This window comes from Tenrec ecaudatus, chromosome 10, assembly GCF_050624435.1.
Source record: "Tenrec ecaudatus isolate mTenEca1 chromosome 10, mTenEca1.hap1, whole genome shotgun sequence".
In the NCBI taxonomy this organism is placed as follows: domain Eukaryota; kingdom Metazoa; phylum Chordata; class Mammalia; order Afrosoricida; family Tenrecidae; genus Tenrec; species Tenrec ecaudatus.
In genome coordinates this window covers 92,177,628-92,196,820 of record NC_134539.1, presented here as the reverse complement: position 1 = coordinate 92,196,820, position 19,193 = coordinate 92,177,628, and the positions used below count along the sequence as shown (strand labels likewise).

Sequence of the window (19,193 nt, the reverse complement as noted above, 5' to 3'; positions counted from 1 at the left end):
ATGGTGGCCGGCTATCAAAAGATATAGCATCTGGGGTCTTAAAGGCTTGAAGGTAAAAAAGTGGCCATCTAGCTCAGAAGCAACAAAACTCACATGGAAGAAGCACACCAGCCTGTGCGATCACGAGGTGTTGAAGGGAGCAGGTATCAGGCATCATTAAAAAAAAAAATCTTACCATAGTGAATGAAGGGGAAAGTGCAGAGTGGAGACACAAAGCCCATTTGTCGGTCACTAGAGATACCCTCCCAGAGGGGTTTAGGGGAGGAGATGAGTCAGTTAGGGTGCGATGTAGCACCGATGAAGAATACAGCTTTCCTCCAGTTCCTAAATGCTTCTACCCTCCCCTAGCCCCCCCACCCCCACTACCATGATCCGAATTCTACCTTGCAAGTCTGGAGATAGCAGAGGTTGTACACTGGTGCAGATGGCAGCTGGAGGCACGGGGAATCAAGGGTGGATGATACCTTCAGGACCAGGGGTGTGAGGGGCAATACATGGAGGGTAGAGCTGTGAGTGGGTTGGAAGGAAAGAACCAATTACAGGGATCTGCGTGTGACCTCCTCCCTGGGGGATGGACAGAGGAGGAGGGGGTGAGGGGAGACGCCGGATAGGGCAAGATATGACAAAATAATAATTTGTAAATTATCAAGGGTTCATGAGGGAGGGGGGAGCCGGGAAGGAGGGGAAAAAGAGGATTTGATGCAGAGGGCTTAGGTGGAGAGCAAATGCTTTGAAAATGATGAGGGCAAAGCATGTACAGATGTGCTTTATACAATTGATGTGTGTACGGATTGTGATAAGAGTTTTATGAGTCCCTAATAAAATGTTAAAAAAAAAAAAAAAGAAACAGAGATCTTTTAGCCTGGAGCTGCACAACTCTGCACCCAAGAAATTTCCATAGCAACACAGAACCATCAGCCACACATCTCTCTCCACCGAGTTCTCTGGCTTCCCTCTCTTTCCTCTTTTTTTTTCAGAAAGTGGCGTTGTTGGAAAGTTGTAGGTGAATGTTCAGCCAGTGGCCAGTGTAGGAGTTCTCATTTCAGCACATTGCCAGAGTATTTATTTCAGGGCTGAGCAATAATCACCACTCATGAGCAACATTGTAATTTGCAGCTATAAATCACGAATTCCTTGTCTTTTCATTTAGCACCGGGAATTAGCAGTTCTGTGCCCACAACTTGTCAGGTCTCTGTGCTTCTTCCCTTTCAGTCAAGGTGAACGACAATATGCATGAGACCAAAGGGGATCTTTACTTAGAAGAAATATTCTGGAATATTGTATATGCACCATAGACATAAAGAACACTTGCAGACTCACTGCTGATGTCCAGGGCATTGCTGAGGCACCGGTCTGTAATGTGTGCCATTGTGTTCGCCCCGGGGTAGCTGTGGACAACTTGGACATCCCAGGTCATGTTGAAAGGGTCTCCTCACTGAAGCTTTCTGAACCTGCAGAGGGATTGAGGACTGGTTTTCTAATAAAGAACATAGATGCCTGAAGTTTTCTACTTTAACATTTTAGGAAGATAAAGGGAAGAATGATTGGAAAACTCAAAGTATGATTAAGAATCTACGCCAAGACAAGGATGATGAAAGCATCTTACAGCTATGGGGTTTCCTAAAAGGAAATACTTTTATGAGTGTATTGAAGAGGAGAAGGCAGGCTTACAGAAGAGCAATGCGTGCCCAACACTATTGGTCTATTGATTGGAATATATTAAACTATGACTCATACTTTCAGTGTAACGTTATCTGGGGAGCTTGATCAATATAGGATTAAACATTTCTATATTTTTAACTGTGGTTTTCCACACCTATGGACTCGATGTGTCCAGAGTAAGAACTATTGTTGCAATTGGAAGAGGCTCTGATTCATAGCAACCCTGTGAACAGGCAAAAGAAACACGCCCGGACCTATACCATCTTCACATTTTAAGGGTTAGTTCATTGCGGGAGCCACTGCTTCCATCCATTCCACTGATGGTCTTCCTCTAAATCACAGAGCCCCGCATATACCACGCTTGATGGCCTTTTCAGATACTTAATTAGCTCTTTTACCTCTGGCTCCTGAAAAATCATCCTGATAATTAGTCAGCAATCAAGGGACTTTTGATTTATAAAATAGGCAGACAGCACTTAAACGTGTAGAGGAATAGAGGTTGGCCGGGCCCCATCCTGAAAACAAGTCTTAAAAAGGAAAAGGGACATAGTACATCCTCATTGATGGAATGTATACAAAGTACAATTAAAGGCCCAATCGTGGCTATTCATGGAGACACCAATGACTGTGTGACCCTGGATGTTGGAGACTTCTTTGTGAGATTTATTGGGCTGGTGAGAATACCCACACACCTGAGTAAGGGGTTAGCACGTACCTGGGGACAATGGAAGAACAAGGCTTAGGAATTTCTCCTAGATCTTATCTGATAAGTATCTTTGCTTGTATCTGTTCTGGTTGTATTAAATGATTAAGTACAGGTAATGGTGTCCATGGATTTGTGAGCCATTGCTATAGAGAACTAATGAATGAACGAAGCAATATGGAATGACAGCGTAGAGTCCTAACATGTGGAAACAGAAGCCCTGGAAAGGTTGCTTGGGCAGTTAATGACAGAGAAGAATCCTTTTAACTTGTGACCTATCCACAGGGAGCTAAGGAAAGAGGGGTGAGGTTTTGGTTGTCTGAAATGCAGGGAGTTTTGCAGATTCTTGAGCCTATAGCTGGCCCCAGGTGCTCAGGGCTGGGGTCTGACTTAACTTTGGAGGATTAGGGAGTGGGAGGGGAAGTACTATGAAGAGACCAGCGACAAGATTCGAAAAAGGAGGCTTTGCTTGCCTGTAGGGACTCCATGCATTTTGTAATAAAACTGCCTTTAAAGGCTTTTTAATACCTAATTTTACAGAAGTCGATCTCCATGCCTTTTTGCTGCATGACTGCTGAGTGGATTCAAACTGATACGTTTCAGGTGCGTAGTCAAGCACATCACTATCATTTGAGCCTATGAAACTTTGGGCTCAAATCCAACATATATAATATGTAATATTCATTACTGAGTACATGGAACCCTGGCGATGTCTGGTTTAAAGCACTTGGTCGCTAACCCAAAGGTTGTGGGTTCAAATTTGGGATTTTCTCTGTGGCAGAAATGTGGCAATCTACATGCTTAATGACGAAAGCTTTAACCGCCCTAGAGGTCAGGTTGTCTCTGAGTTGGGATAACTCAAGTACAGTGGGTATTTCTCACATATATTGCTTGTTTTTGTTAGCTACCATTCAGTTAGATACCTTCCTGTAGCCAAACTGCTTGGTCTGCGCCAGTCTCACAATTGCTACATTTGAGCCCATTGTTGCATCCACTACACCAATCCATCTCATTGAAGGTCTTCCTCTTTGTCACTACCAAGCATGATGCACTTCTTCTAGGACTGGTGTCTTCTAATAACCTACCAACATACATCAGGCAGTCTCAACAGTCTCACTTCCAAGATGAATGATGGATGTACTTCCTGAGAGACAGATCGATTTGTTCTTCTGACAGTCCATGACATAATCAATTTTCTTTGCAAACATCATAATTTGAATGTATAATCCTTCTTAATTCTTCTTTCTTATCCAGCTTTCATATGTATCTGAGCCACTTGAGAATACTATGGCTTGGATCCCAGGCATCTCCCTCTTCAAAGTGACATCTTTGCTTTTTAACACTTTAATTGGAACTTTGCAGCAGAATGTTCAAGTGCAATGTCATTTGATTTCTTGCCTGCTATTTCTATGGATGCTAATTGTGGATCTAAGTAAAACAAAATCACCCTTGACAATATGAACATTTTCATTGAGTATCTCTGATGCTGTCTGTTGGTCAAGCTGTGAGTGATTTTGTTTTCTCTACGTTGACGTGTGATCCATACTAGAAGTTGTCGCTTTTAACTTGGCTTGTTAAATGCCTCAATTCCTCTGTGTGTTCAGCAAGGAAGGTGTCTCACCTGCAAATTCATGGATGCTAGCAATCCTCCTTCAATCCTGAGGCCATATTTTTCTTTATAGAATCCAACACTTAAACTTATTGGCCAAGAATGCAGATTGAGTATCCATGGTAAAATCATCCAACCTTGTCACATACCTTTCTTGATTTTCATCCGTAAAGTTTCCTTTGGTCCTGTTGTGATGACTACCTCTTGGTCGATGGGCAGGTTCCTCATGAGCACAACTAAGTGCTCTGAAGTTCTCATTCTTCACAATGTCATGCATAGGTTGTTTTCCATGCAGTTGAAGGTCTTTGCATAGAGAGGGAAACATAAACATCTTTATGGCGTGCTCTGTTTTCAGCCAAGATCAAGCTGACTTGGGCAATGATATCCCCTGTTTCACATCATCTTCTGAATCAAGCTTATATATACTCGATTTAAAAACAGCAAGAATAAAACAAAAAAAATTACAATGTATTGTCGCCTAGTTAGGTAAGCAACTGACAGCTTTAACTAGTGTACCACCAGGGCTCTGAATACTTTATCATGTACATAAAAGATTGTGTATTTTATATTCAATAGAAACTGCCATGATACCATATACCCAAGTGATATTAAAATACAGACTTTGGTTTAAGCAATTGCAACATTTAAATGATTCATGATAAATTACTATCTCTTGTATTCCATTAATGCTCCTTAATAGCCTCGAGACAGACAAGATCAACACTATTTGTCAAAAATATTTGTCAGAATGTGAAGTGACTTTAGAAGAAAGGGGACTACAAGAGAATGAGCCTCAAAATGGAAATTAATTAAATTCTAGAAAATTGGGAGATCAGAATGAAACCCCATCTCCATAGGAAATAATTTTTACATAACAACTTGTTTCTGCTAACTGTACATGAATACAGGCAGTTATTGTTATAAAGTTTCAGAGGACTAATTCCAAGGATTGACCCCTTGGTATTGTGAAACCCAATGTTGTAGTGGAGGAACATTGTGACCGCCAAAGCATGAAGGTCAAACAGCATGTGCAGACAGGACTTCTCACTGCAGGCTGCATTTCATCTTTGGATAGGTAAACATTTTCTCAGCTCTCCAATTAATTGAGAATAATGTGATTCTTAACCCAGATTAGTTTTATTGACTGAAGTTTATAATTTCTGTTCAGTGTGATACAAGGATCTATCAATTTACATTATTTTCCCTCTATCACGCTTACTAATTAAGATATAAAAACCCATTCTTTATTTTATAAGGTTTTTTAAAGTATATGCATAATTGCTATCATGCTTATGAAAGCTTTGGGTTAGATGGGGAGGGGGGAAGCACAAGCATGGGTTATCATCTGAATTTAATTTTGCAAGCTTCTTTCTTAGTTCTTTTCATGAAAATGTGTTTACATGTACGCAACCTCATCTAGCCTCCACTGGTTTGACAGCCATATCGTGGTAGCTTGTGTGTTTCTTTGAGGGTAGAAGATATGCCACTAGAATCTAAAATACCAGTAGGGTAGCCCCAAAGAGATCGTTTTCAATGGAGCTTTGAAACTAAAGGAGCCCAAGACTAAGGATCTGGTGACCTTATTCTTTTTTTTTTTTGGCTGGCCTTTCTGTTAGCTGTCAGGCACTTTACTGCTGAGCCACCTGGGTAGATACCCTCCTTGCCATTGGCTCTAAGCCCATTGTGATTCATTGAGACGCCATAGGGCAGAGGCGAATTGTGATGGAATCTCTATGGGAGGGATTTGCCCGTTCAGTGCAGGGCTGCTAACCAAACGGTCCTGTGGCTCGAACCCACCAGCCTGTCCGTCCGTGCAGTTTACAGCCTCGGGAGCTCCAGGGAGCAGCTCTCGCCCATCCTGTGGGGTCCTTCAGGGAAGGCGTGTGTCTGGTCGGGTCTCATCTTTTTTTTTTCTTTCTTCCCCACTGTGCAACCCTCTTCAGTGCCTGAAGCCCATGGGGTAAAGCCAGGCAATGGTTCAGGGTTACAATTTGCTTTGGCATGGGACACTATGAGAGGCCCATGGGATCGGACCTGCCATAAATCCAAACCCATGTCGGGTGACCTTATTCTTGAAGACAAAAACAAACAAACAAAAACATTAGTCAATGAAAAATATGTGAATAGCTGTCTCCTTGCCATTAAGTTAAATTACTTTATAGGACAAGGTAGAACTGCCACCTCTGAGTTTCAGAGACTTTAACTCTTCACGGCAGCAGAGCCCCATCTTTCCTCGCAGAGTGGGCTTGGAGTTTTGAAATGTTGATCTTGTAGATTGCCTCACCTCCTCGCCTCCCCACCCCCCATTGAGTAACAGTTTCTCATTCAGAGCTGCTGAATGAGTAGTGGTGGATCATTAGCTTAGTGTTGCTGGAGATGAGATTACTAGGTTGGAAGCCACTCAACAGCTAAGGAAGAACTGCCCCTTCCCATTAGAGTTCACCTTAATGACAAAAAAATGTAGGGTAAACATTTAGGAGCATCATTTGCTAATCTTACATCCTCAAAAATAGAAGAAAAAGATGGAAACATGCACTAATAATTGGATGTACAAAGTAGGAAAATAGGAATATTGGAAGTACTCAAAAATTAAAAGCAATACATATTGATCTACTCTCTACACATTAGTGGACTGATACTGAACACTTTAAATCCTTCATGTGGTCTACTGTGCTAGGAATTACAAATTAAAGAGGTTGGGTTTTACATTTATCATGAAAAAGAACATTTCAAGATCTAGCCTAAATTACCACACTGACCGTCTATAAAGAAAACATGTCTATAAAGAAAAGCAATTAGTACTTCTATTATTCAAATTTACACACCAAAGACTAATGCCAAAGTTGAAAACATTGAATATTTTTAAAAATTTTTTTATTGAATCAAATCTTTTTAAAAAATACTTGTATTGGGGGCTCTTACATCACTTATCACAATCCATACTTTCATCCAGTGTGTCAGGCACATTTGCACATATGCCACCATCATCATTTTCAAAGCCCTCTCTTCCCACTTGAGCCCCTGATATCAGCTTCTCATTTCCTCCCCTTCCCTCCCCCGCCCACCCTCCCTCACAAACCCTTGATAAGTTATAGAAAATTTTTTCCTTATCTTACATCATCCTCCACCGCCCCTCACCCACTTTTCCATTATTTGTCCCCCTGGGAGGGGTTTCTAGTTTGATCCTTATGATCGATTCCCCCCCCCCCACACACACACACACCACCATTCCCTAATCCTACTGGTATCTCTACTCTCATTGTTGGCCATGGTGGGTTTATCTGTCCTGGATTCCCTGTGTTGCAGGCTCTTCTCTGTAGTAGTGTGCATGCTCTGGTCTAATCCGATTCATAAGGTAGATAGTGAAGTTAAGGAAGCACCAAAAAGCAAGAGGTAAGTTGTGTGTTTCATTGGTGTTGTACTGCACCCTGACTGGCTCATCTCTTCCCTGTGACACCTCTGTGAGGAATGACCAATTGTCTACAGATGGGCATTGGGCCTCCACTCCATGCACGACCACCCCTACCCCCACCCCATTCACATTGGGTATGGTTTTATTCAGGCTCTTAGATGCCTGGTATCTGATCTCATCCCACTGACACCTCATGATCACACAGTCTGCTGTGTTTCTTCCATGTTGGCATTGTGGCTTCTGAGCCAGATGGCTGCTTGTTTATCTTCAAACCTTTAGGACCTCAGATGCTATATCTTTTGACGGGCACCATCAGTTTTCTTCACCACCTTTGTCTATGCACCCATTTTGCCTTCAGCAATCATGTCGAGAAGGTGAGCATCGCAGAAAGCTGGATTGTTAGAACAAAGTGTTCTTGTGTTGAAGGAGTACTTGAGTTGAGGCCCAATGTCCAATGCAACCTTAATTCTTAACATATAGATATGAGTACATAGTTCTATTCCCCTCTCATTATATAGTATTTACATATGTACATGCCTGCATTTAGGCCTCTATAAATGTCCATCGAAGATTTTTATCACCATCTGCAGTCTAAAATTAATCAAGCATAAAGGCAAGTTTCATTGATAATTCCTAGTGATTGTGGTGGCTTTTGTGAAGCGAGTTCAAGTAGGTTCTGGTTCACATCAGCCCTATGCATTACAAAAGGAAACCCTCCGTAGTCCTGCCCTGTCATGATTATTCCTATGTTTGAGCCCATTTTTGCAGCCACTGTGTCAATCCACCTGTTGAAGGCCTTCCTCTGTTTCGCTGGCCCTCCACGTCACCGAGCATGATGCCCTTCTGCAGGGACTGGTCTCTCCTGACAACCTGTAAAAATATTTGAGACAAAGTCTCACCATTCTTGCCTCTAATGAGCATTCGAGCTGTACTTTCTCTAAGATCAATGTGTTTGTTCTTTTGGGTGTCCACGGGACTTTCAATATTCCTCAACAGCACCATAGTTGAAATACAGCGACTTTTTGGTAAGTCTTCCTTATTCAAAATCCAACTTACACATGCGTATGAGGCAATTGAGAATATATCATGCCTTGGGTCAGGCACACCTTAATCCTCACAGTAACATCATCGCTTTTCAAATCTTTAAAGATGTCTTATGCCGCAGATTCATCTACTGGAATGCATTGTTGGATCTCTTGACAGACTCTTTCATGAGCATTGATTGTGGACTAAGCCTTATGAAATCGCTGACAGCTTCAAATTTTTCTTCTTTTATCCTGATGCCAATTATTGGTCCAGTTGTTAGGGTTTTCTTTACCTTGAGTTGTAATCCATACTGCAGGCTGCAATCATTGAACTTCATCAGCAAGCGTTTCAAGTTCTCCTCACTCTCAGCAAGCAGGGTTATGTTATTGGCCCATCACAGGTTGCTAATAAGCCTTCCTGCAATTCCAATGTTGCATTCGCCTTCATAAAATCCATCTGCTCTGATTATTTGCTCCACATACAGACTGATTAAGAATGGGGAGAGGACACAAACATGATACCCACTTTCCCTGATTTAAAATCATGCAGCTTCCCCTTATTCTGTTGGCATGAATGTCTCTTGATCCATGAACAAATTCCACATTAGCACAAGTAAGCAATTCAGTGCTTGGGAATGCCCAGTCTTCTCCCTTGAGTTTGGATATCAATAGTTTATTACGATGCACACAGCTGAAACACAAGTAAACATGTTTCTGATATACACCACTTACTGCCAAGATATATCTGACATAAAAAATGATATCCCTGCTCTGCTTCCTCTTTTGGATCTGGCCTGCACTTATGACAACTCCCTGTAAATGTCCTGCTGAAACCACAGGTGGATGATTTTCAGTACAATGGTGCTTATGTGCGAGCAACGATCTTGTTCTATAATTGTGAAGTCTGTTGAATCACCTTTCTTTCTCTTTGAACATTTAAAATATTTAATATTTTAATAATAGTGGATTGTAGGACTATCACATATTAAAACTTTAGACTATTGTTGAGGAGGTTGTTAAAAGTAATTAAGAGCTTAGTTTAGAACATAATAAATACTTAAAATTAAGAAGTACTCATTGAAATGTTAGGGTTAACAAATGTATTATCAATAAATCCAAGGAAAGTGAAAAAGAAATAAATTAATAGAAAAGGGGGGACATACGCTAAATAATAACAAATGAAATAATGAAGAAAATCATAAACAAAATATGAATAAAGAGAAATGTTGGTTCTTTGTAATCCATGGAAGCCAATAAAATGTATTCTTTAAAAATCATTTTATTGGGGGCTCATACAACTCTTATCACAATCCATACAACTCTTATCACATCCATTACATCAAGCACATTTGTACATTTGTTGCCATCATCATTCTCAAAACATTTGCTTTCTACTTGAACCCTTGGTCTAAACTCCCCATTTTCCCCCTTCCTCCCCCACCCTCCCTCCCTCATGAACCCTTGAGAGTTTATAATATTTTGTATGTCTTACTCTGTCCGATGTCTCCCTTCACCCACTTTTCTGTTGTCCATCGCCCAGGGAGGGTATTATATGTAGATCCTTGTGATCAGTTTCCCCTTTCTCCCCCACCTTCCCCTTATTGTATCACTGCTCTCATTATTGGTCCTGAGGGGTTCATCTGTCATGGATTCCCAGTGTTTCTACCTCTTATCTGTACCAGTGTACATCTTCTGGTCTACCCAGATTTGTAAGGTAGAATTGGGGTCTTGATAGTGGGGGTGGGGGAGGGAGGAAACATTAAAGAACTAGAGGGAAGTTGTAAGGCTCATCGATGCTGTACTACACTCTGACTGGCTCGTTTGCTCCCCACGACCCATATGTAAGGAGATTTCCAATTGCCTACAGATGGATTTTGGGTCTCCACTCCACACTCACCATCATTCACAATGATATATTCTTTGAGCATCATTAATAAAACAAAATGTTCTTGAATTGAGGGAGTACTTGAGTAGAAGCCCAATGTCCATCTGCTACCTTAATACTAAACCTATAAATATATGCACATAGATCTATTTCCCTATTGTCATATATAAATATATTGGAGTGGGTACACATATGTGAATTTTCATTGGCATAGACAAATGGTCTTCCAGTGCTTCCACAGCTTATTACAACCTTCGACACTGTAATTCATCAACTTCTGGAGCCTTGCTTTTGGCTAACACTTTTAGTACAACTTGGACTTCTTCCTTCAATATCACTGGTTCTTGCTCACATACTACCTCTTAAAATAGTGGAGTGTCCCAGGATGCATACCTTCCCAACACGATTGCTGAAGAAAAATGTGTGCATAAGAAAATGTGGTGAAGAAAGCTGACAGTGCCTGGCTATCAAAAGATATAGCATCTGGAGTCTTAAAGTCTTGAAGATAAACAAGCAGCTATCTAGCTGAGAAGCATCAAAGTGCACATGGAAGAAGCACACCAGCCTGTGTGACCACAAGGTGTAGAAGGGCCCATTATCAGACATAAAAGAACTAAAAATCATATCAGTGGGTGCTCACCTTCCTGATATGATCAATGAAGACAAACGTGTGCATAGCAAATGTACTGGAGAAAGCTGATGGTGCCCGGCTATCAAAAGATATAGCATCTGGGGTATTAAAGGCTTGAAGATAAACAAGTGGCCATCTAGTTCAGAAGCAACAAAGCCCACATGGAAGAAACACACCAGCCTGTGTAACCACAAGATGTCAAAGGGAATCAGGAATCAAGCATCAAGGAACAAAAAAATCATATCATTGTAAATGTGGGTGAGTGCAGAGTGGAGACTGAAAGCCCATCAGTAGCCAACTGGACACCCCTTACTGAAGGGTTGTGGGGAGGAGATGAGTCAGTTAGGGTGCAGGGTAGCAACGATGAAACATATAACTTTCCTCTAGTTCTTAAATGCTTCCTCTCCCCTACTATCATGATCCCAATTCTACCTTACAAATCTGGCTAGACCAGAGGATGTACATTGGTACAGATAGGAACAGGGAATCCAGGACAGATGACTCCTTCATGACCAGTGGTGAGAGTGGCGATGCCTGTAGGGTGGAGAGAATGTGGGGTAGAAAGGGGGAACCTATTACAAGAATCTACGTATAGCCTCCTCCCTGGGGGATGGACAGAAGAGAAGAGGGCGGGAGAGACAGCGGATAGTGTAACATATGATAAAATGATAACTTATGAATTATGAAGGGCTCATGAGGGAGGGGGTAAGGGGGAGAGAGGGGGAAAATGAGAAGCGGATACCAAGGGCTCAAGTAGAAGGCAAATGTTTTGAGAATGATGATGGCAACAAATGTACATATGTGCTTGACAAAATGGATGTATGTATGGATTGTGATTAAAAAAATTGTATGAGCCCCCAACAAAATGATTTAAAATACAATAATTTTTAAAATGGTGGAATGTCAACTAGTCTTTGTTTTGTTTTTTATAAAGTGACGGTATATTGTTTCCATTTTGTTGGTGCTCCCTGCATCATTGCAATTTTGCCTATAGAATCTTTCAATATTGCCACTGTAGGCTTGAATTGTTTCCTGAGTTCTTTCAGTTTAAGATATGTTAAGTCTAGTTGTTTTCACAGCTCATTATAATATTTTACTTTTTTTCTCTAGCTTCCTTTTGACATTTTCCGTCAATTCTTTGATTTCATCACTTCTCTTCCGTTTCCTTAGCTACCTAGGATGAAGATAAATTCTCAGACTCTCTTCTGACATCCGCTTTGATCTTTTTTCCCCTTGTTTGTGTCCTTGTGCTTTATTCTTGAATGATGTTCTTGATGTCATCCCACAGCTCACCAGTTCTTCCATCATTAGTGTTTAATACTTCAAATTGGTTCTTGAGATGTTATCAGAATTTGTGTGGGATATTCTCTACATCGTATTTTTTTTCTCATGAACTTGTTTTCATTTTCTTTCACTTCATCTTGAGCCTAGCTATGAGCAATTTGTGGTCTGTTCTATGGGTGGGGGTGGGGGAAGCTTATCAGGCTTTACTGCTAAAATGGAGCTCTTAAATAATTTCTTCCTAAAGACATAGTCAATTTTTTCTCTGTTTTCCATATGAAGAAAACACACATATATATAGTCATATTTTGTGCTTTTGAAAAAAAATGTGTAATTAAGAAGCCAATGGTCTTAAAAAATTCTTTTGTGTGACTTCCAGCCTCCTCATTTCTATCACTGAGACCATATTTTCCAACTATTATTTCTTCATTTTTGTTTCCAGTTTTGCATGCCAATTACCAATAATTATCCCTGAATCTTGATTGTATTTTTAATCAATTTCAGAGTGAAGATGCTGATAGCATTCTACAATTTCTGCATCACTAGCTGAAGTAGTTGGGGCATAAATTTGAATAATTGTATATTGATTGGATTTCTTTAAATGTGGCCAGACATTATCCTATCACAGATATCATTGTACTTCAAGATATATCTAGAAATGTCCTTCTTGATGGTGACTGGAGTACCATTTCTCTTGATTGTTTCATCCCCAGCGCAGTAGAGGATATGACTTTCTGATTAAACATTACCAATATCAAACTAGTTCAGCTCACTAATGTTTTGAATATTGGCATTTGTACACTGAGTTTCATTTTTAGAACTTCCTCTTTTCCTAGATTCATATTTTGTATATTCCCAGTAATGATGTTTAGAGCTGTTTCTTTTCATTTGGAGTCATGTTTCCCAGAATATGAAGGCTTTAATTCTCACATGTCTGACTCCATGTGAGATATTGTGGATGACTTTACTTTGACAACATAAATCTGCCTCAGTCATAGTTTGTTTACCTTCCAAACTTAGGGTTCATATTCCGGCACAACCTATGACAATGTTCTGTATTCAAGAGGTTTTTGGTAGCTAGCAATGTTTTGATGCTACCCATAAGGTTTTCAGTGGCTAATTCATCTGAAATGAAGAGCCTACCTCTTCTTAATATTCTATTCTGAGTGTGGAAGCTCCACTGAAACCTGTTCGCTTTGGGTGACCCATATTTGAAAGATCAGTGACATCGTTTCCAGCATTGCACCAACGCAGTCACCACAATGTGCAAACTGAGAGGTAAGTGGTGGCACTGGTGATTAGAATGTCCTAATTGAGAGCAATTAATAACCATCAATAGTTGCAAAATATGGCTTGCTATTAGAAGTGATGTGAGAAATTACATGATAGCATTTTGCAAAACAAATGACTTATTCAATGCAAATACTACTTTTCCATAAAATAAACCACAATTAGACACACAGACCTCACTGGAAGAATTACACAGGGATAGATACACAGGAATTAAAGCAATGCAATCTATGGAGAGAGATATTGGAGAAGCTCCATATCAGCAGTGGGAACCAGGCTAGGGGCAACTGTGAGACCGTTCACCCACTGTTCATATGCAAACCCAAGTTGAAGGTGAAGAAAATTAATATAACCCGTGAAAGCCAAATATGACCTTGAAAGTAAGGCAGCTGAGTTTAGACACAATTTCAAGAATGGAGTTGACTCATGGAACACTAATAACCAAAGACCAGACAAAATTTGGGATGACATCAATTAAATCATACAAGAAGAAACTGAAAAGGAAAAACAAAACAGAACCTCTCAATTGCAATCAAAACTATTCTGACTCATAACAAGCTTACGCATGCAGAACAGAACTGCTCCTTTGGATTTCTGAGACTGTCAATATTTCTTTTTCTCCATCTGAGTGGATGATGAATTCAGATTGCTGGCCTTGCTATTAGCAAGCCAATGCCACCAGGACTCCTTTGAAAACTGAAATGTCCCCCAAAAGATGGAAAACAAAGAAAGAAAAAGAAATAAGTCAAAAGCGATTCCGCAATTAGTTCTTCAACCTATTGTTCTTGTAGATTTCCATTCATATGTAGAAAACACTGTTTAGTCAGTACTGTCTTCACAATTGTTATGTGTTAGGGTATTGTTACAGCCACCATGTCAATCCATTTTATAGAGGATCTTTCCCTTTTCTCTCCCCTTCTACTTTACCAAGCATCATGTTCTTTTCTGGGGACTGATCCCTCCTGAAAGCATGTCCAAAGTATGTAAGACCAAGTTGTGCTGGCCTCAATTCTAAGGGGTCTAAGGACTGTACTTTTCTCAAGACAGATTTGTTTGTACTTTTGGCCATTTAAGGATACTTTAATAATTCTTCACCAGCACTATTATACAAATGCATTGATTATTCTTTGATTTTCCTTATTTATTGTCCAACTTCTACATGTATATGAGACAATAGAAAATATCATGGCTTATGTCCTCAAAGTGACACATATCCCTGTTTTTCAATACTTTAAAGAGATATTAAAAACCAAACCCAAACAAGTAAAATGATTGGGTTTTATTTTATTGATGTAATAACTTGTCCATATTTTTGCTAAAAGTAAGTTAAGTTGTCTTTCAATTTAATTTTGACTCATGGCAACTGCAGTTACTGTTAGCATAACACCTCCCCAGCCCTCAAAAAAAATGGAAAAAAGCTCCACTGGGTGGACCATTCATAGTGTGCATTTCCCCCCCGGTAGGTTAGCATCAAGCAACTTGCTTTGTGTTAGTGCACTCAGTGGCATCACCTGGGAAGGTTCTCTCTGGTCACAGATAATTTTTTCGTAAAACAGTTTCAGGCAAACCTCATTTTCTGTGATGTCCAATTTAAGAGAACAGCATGCTGTTTAGAAATTTTGGGTCCAGGTTGGGGCAAATGATGCAGACACAGTTGTGATATTGAATACGGCTTACGTGGAGAGTGCTGTGAGAAAAACTAAGGTGTGGGTGCTTTTCTCATTGCAAAAACAGATGAAATGTCGATTGAAACCTCATTCTGGGTGTCCTTCAACTTCCTCAAAGGATGGAAAGGTCAACTCATAGTGCATTTGGAGTTTATTCCACCAGGTCAAACTGTTAATCAAGCTTTCTATTTAGAGGTTCTGAAAAGATTGTGTAGCAATGTGCAACAAAAAGGGGCCTGAAATGTGGCAGATGGGGGATTGATTTTGCCACCACGACAATTCACCTGCTCATGCAGCCATCTCAGTGGGTCAGTTTTTGGCAAAACACAACATGCCTTTCTTGCCCACCCCCCACCTTACTCACCTGACTTTGCTCCATGAAACTTCTTTTTGTTTCCATGAATGAAGAGGAGGACGTAGAAGGACAACGATTTGATGATGTAGAAGAGATGAAGGAAACATGAGGGAGATGCTGTCAGCCATCCAAACAGATGAGTTTGAAAAACGTTTCTAAGAATGGAGTCGCAGATTTGACAAATGTATTAAGTGTAATGGAGAGTGATAAGGTGATAAGAAAAGTGATAAGGATTTTGGTAAAAAAAATTAAATATGTAGCTTTAAAAAATAATTTGTTTTATGGGGGGATTACCCCTCATAAGTACAGACAAGTTACTGGATCAATAAAATAAAACCAGAGAATTTTATTTGTCAGAGTAGAACAGTGTGCTCTGTGAAGTTTTCAATGGCTGCTTTCAATATAATTATGACAAGTCCAATATTTTCTCCATTTATTATGGTTTTGCTTATTAGTATAGCTGTGATTATTTTTGTCTCTTATATGTACATATATAATCCACAGTCAAGGTGAAAGACAACAACTATGGAAGACAGATATCTGACCAACCAACTGGTACTAATTTATATAAGTGCCCATTCCAACGAAAGGTAATTTAATGGAATGTGGAAGCTATTTAAAATATCATTAATTATTGATTCAATATCATATGCAAGTCAAATCTTGTTGAAGTAATTTAAAATTTCTTTCAGCCATACAGTGACAGGTTACTGCCATAAAGTAAAAATTCAGATGAAGATGAAGATGTGAAACAAGGGAGAACAGAGCAAATGTCAGGTGAATCTTGATTTAAAATAGAGAGGATCAGAAGTACATTTATTGATTACTCTAATATGATTGATTATATGGACTAGAATATATGGATACCATTGTAAAAAAATGTGAATTTCAGAACATTCAAGCTCACACAGGACCAAGAGTCTATGTATTTGATCACTTAAAACTAGAAATGGTGTGCTTCAGCCTTTACACCTTGCGCTATGTGTATTTAATCTGCATGCTGAGCGCATGATCTAAGAAGCTGGACTATAGGAAGGACACAACATTGGTATTCTTCCTCATTACAAACTGAAATATGCAGCTAAAACAATTTTGCTTGCTGATAGTGAAGAAAACTCGAAGTATTTACTGGTCAAGGTCAAGCCTTCAGCCTTCCGTGCACAAGGCATCTACTTCAAAATCCAATGAGGGCCCATTTCTGTCCCAATGTCTGCAGATAAAAAACAAGCACCACATCTATAACACGGAGGCTACTAGAGCGTGTGAAATCACTAGTCTTTTAAACTGTGGATAGATACAAGGTGTCTGAAGAACTTGAACATGTGGCTATCACAAGAAAGTTCCCGCAGGATGATATATGGCTTCCACACATAATTTTACCCATCTGCTGCTCTGTTTAACCTTACCCCACTGTGTTCAGCTTGCTGTGGGTGGCAGAGAAATCATCTGTTCTGTAGGTATCACGCTGCTGCAGTTTAACCATTAGCTATGTGGAATCATTAAGGGTCCCGTTATTCTTCTTGAGGAGGCCTTCTGAGATTGGTGGGAATGAGGGTGATAGGTTCATCACACAGGGAACAGTATCAGTATTCCTGAGAAGGAGGAGGCCCCGCAGGGTTTGTGTAGGAAGAATTCCAGAATCTGTTGTGAATTGTATTTTCCCCCTTTCTCTCTCTCTCTTGGCTGCCAGCTTTCCTATCATTTCACATTTGAGTCATATTTTCTACCACTTTGAGGATGCAGGGGGTTGAATCAGCGCCCATACAAGTCTCACATGCATATGCCACCCCAAAACGTAAAACCTAGTGTTGTACTAAGTACATTTCCAAAACTCAAAAACAAAACCCATAAAATAAGTCTCAGCTCTAAAAGTCTGAATTGATCCTCAGAGCTATGATGGCTGACCAGGAAGCCATGCAGTGCACAATACTCAAGCACACAAGCACATATGCAGATACACGAATGCATACAGGCATAGCGTTTTCAAAATTTTGCTCACAAAGCACATGCAAATTTGATATTGTTTAAAAAATCTTAAATCCATTTGAAAGATAAACAATTAAATCAAATAAATGTGCTATAGTTTTTTGAGGTTATAATCCATCATTGATATGCCAAAACATGCAAGGCTGAGTGGTCCTTGTGGAAACATATAATGAACCAATTTCTATTAACTTTGTACTATTTCAACTAGATTATATCACACATGCTCATGGATCTTCTTGGTAGTGTCTATTATCTTAAACATCAACTTTTTGTGGAAGAAGACCCTCACCAAGATGAATTGACACAGTGGCTGAAACAATGGGCCCAAACACAAGACAACTGAGGGGAAAGCAAAGGATTTCACGTATTCCATATATTCCGCTCAATTGTACATAAGGTCACTGTGAGTTGAAATCAAATTAACATCATCTAACAACATACCACCATTTGGTAAACTTTGTGCTTCCAAAGACCGCCTTGGTTTGAGGAGTGTAAAAATCTTAGTGTGAGACTTATGTTTTTATTTTGTGTTATCTTAATCAGTAGGCTGATTCACTAGTGACAAAGAAAAACAGGTATAGTCTATTAAAAATATATTTTCAACTACAGCAATTATCAAGATGCATGTAACCTCATAGATTTTAATCACCATAAAAATTGTAGCTTTTAGATAGAACAAGATTTTCAGCTCTACCACAGATGGTCTGAATAATTTCGTGCAAGTTATATAAAGTCTCTGTGTCTCATTTTCTTCATTTCAAAAATAAAAGGTGATTATAGTAATCTTATAAGGCCATTGTGATTTTTAAAAAGACTAAGAGATAGGTGTGTATCTAAAATGAAATTATGCTTAAGAATTATTTATAACCTTTCAATATTAATTTGACTTAGTTGGGATCTAGGATTTATTTTGCCCATAAATACACAATATCAGTTAATGAAAGTTCATATTTCATTTAGTTTGCACTTTAAAATTTGTACTTATTTTGTTGTTGTTACCTAAAATCTCCAATGGCAGCGAATAGATTCTGCCTCCTGCAGGACAGAGGAGGAACTACTGCTTAGGGTTTCTAAACCTAAATATGTATGGCAACATATTGCCTAGCATATTTTTCCCAGACTGTGGCTGGTTGGCTTGAAACTCTGACCTTGTGCTTAGCAGCCCAGTGATTAACCATTCACACCACTGTGGGTACTGAGATTCTTTCAAGTCAGCACCAATTCATGGGGACCTTAGCACAACGGGACGGAACAGTGCCGTGCCCTGGTCTATCTTCGTGATCAGTTGCTAATCAGACCATTGTGATCTCTAGCGTGTTCGTGGCAGATTTTCAAAAGATTGCCAGACCTTTATTTCGATTCCAGCCTAGTCTGGAAACTTTGTTGAAACTTGCTCAGCATCAGAGTGTGTTTCTAATAATAAATGGGTGGTGAGTGTGCATGATGTGCATTAGCCGGGAATCAAGTCTTCTGTGGATTATTTAATCACCACTGTCCCCTTAGTCGCCTTTAAGACATTTATGATATTTCCCTTATAGTAATTTACTAAATACTTGAGAGAAATATCTGTCCAGTACAAGGTTCTATAAAGACATAACAGCATTGCTAACCATAGGGATAGTGTTCTTTTGATGATTGTAGCGTGCATTAGGGATGAAATAAAGTTATCTTTCAATTCCTTTGTTAT

The 19,193-nt window shown here is 39.6% G+C and overlaps 1 protein-coding gene and 1 non-coding gene across 5 annotated transcripts in view; both read right to left on the bottom strand.

Annotated features, from left to right (window-relative positions):
• NRG3 (neuregulin 3) overlaps positions 1–19,193 on the bottom strand; it is a 1,273,738-nt gene that overhangs the window by 123,937 nt on the left and 1,130,608 nt on the right. The gene's annotated exons all lie outside the window — the stretch shown is intronic.
• On the bottom strand, positions 5,898–6,031 carry LOC142460550 (small nucleolar RNA SNORA42/SNORA80 family). Its single transcript, XR_012786734.1, has one exon. It is a non-coding gene; the product is annotated as a small nucleolar RNA SNORA42/SNORA80 family (small nucleolar RNA).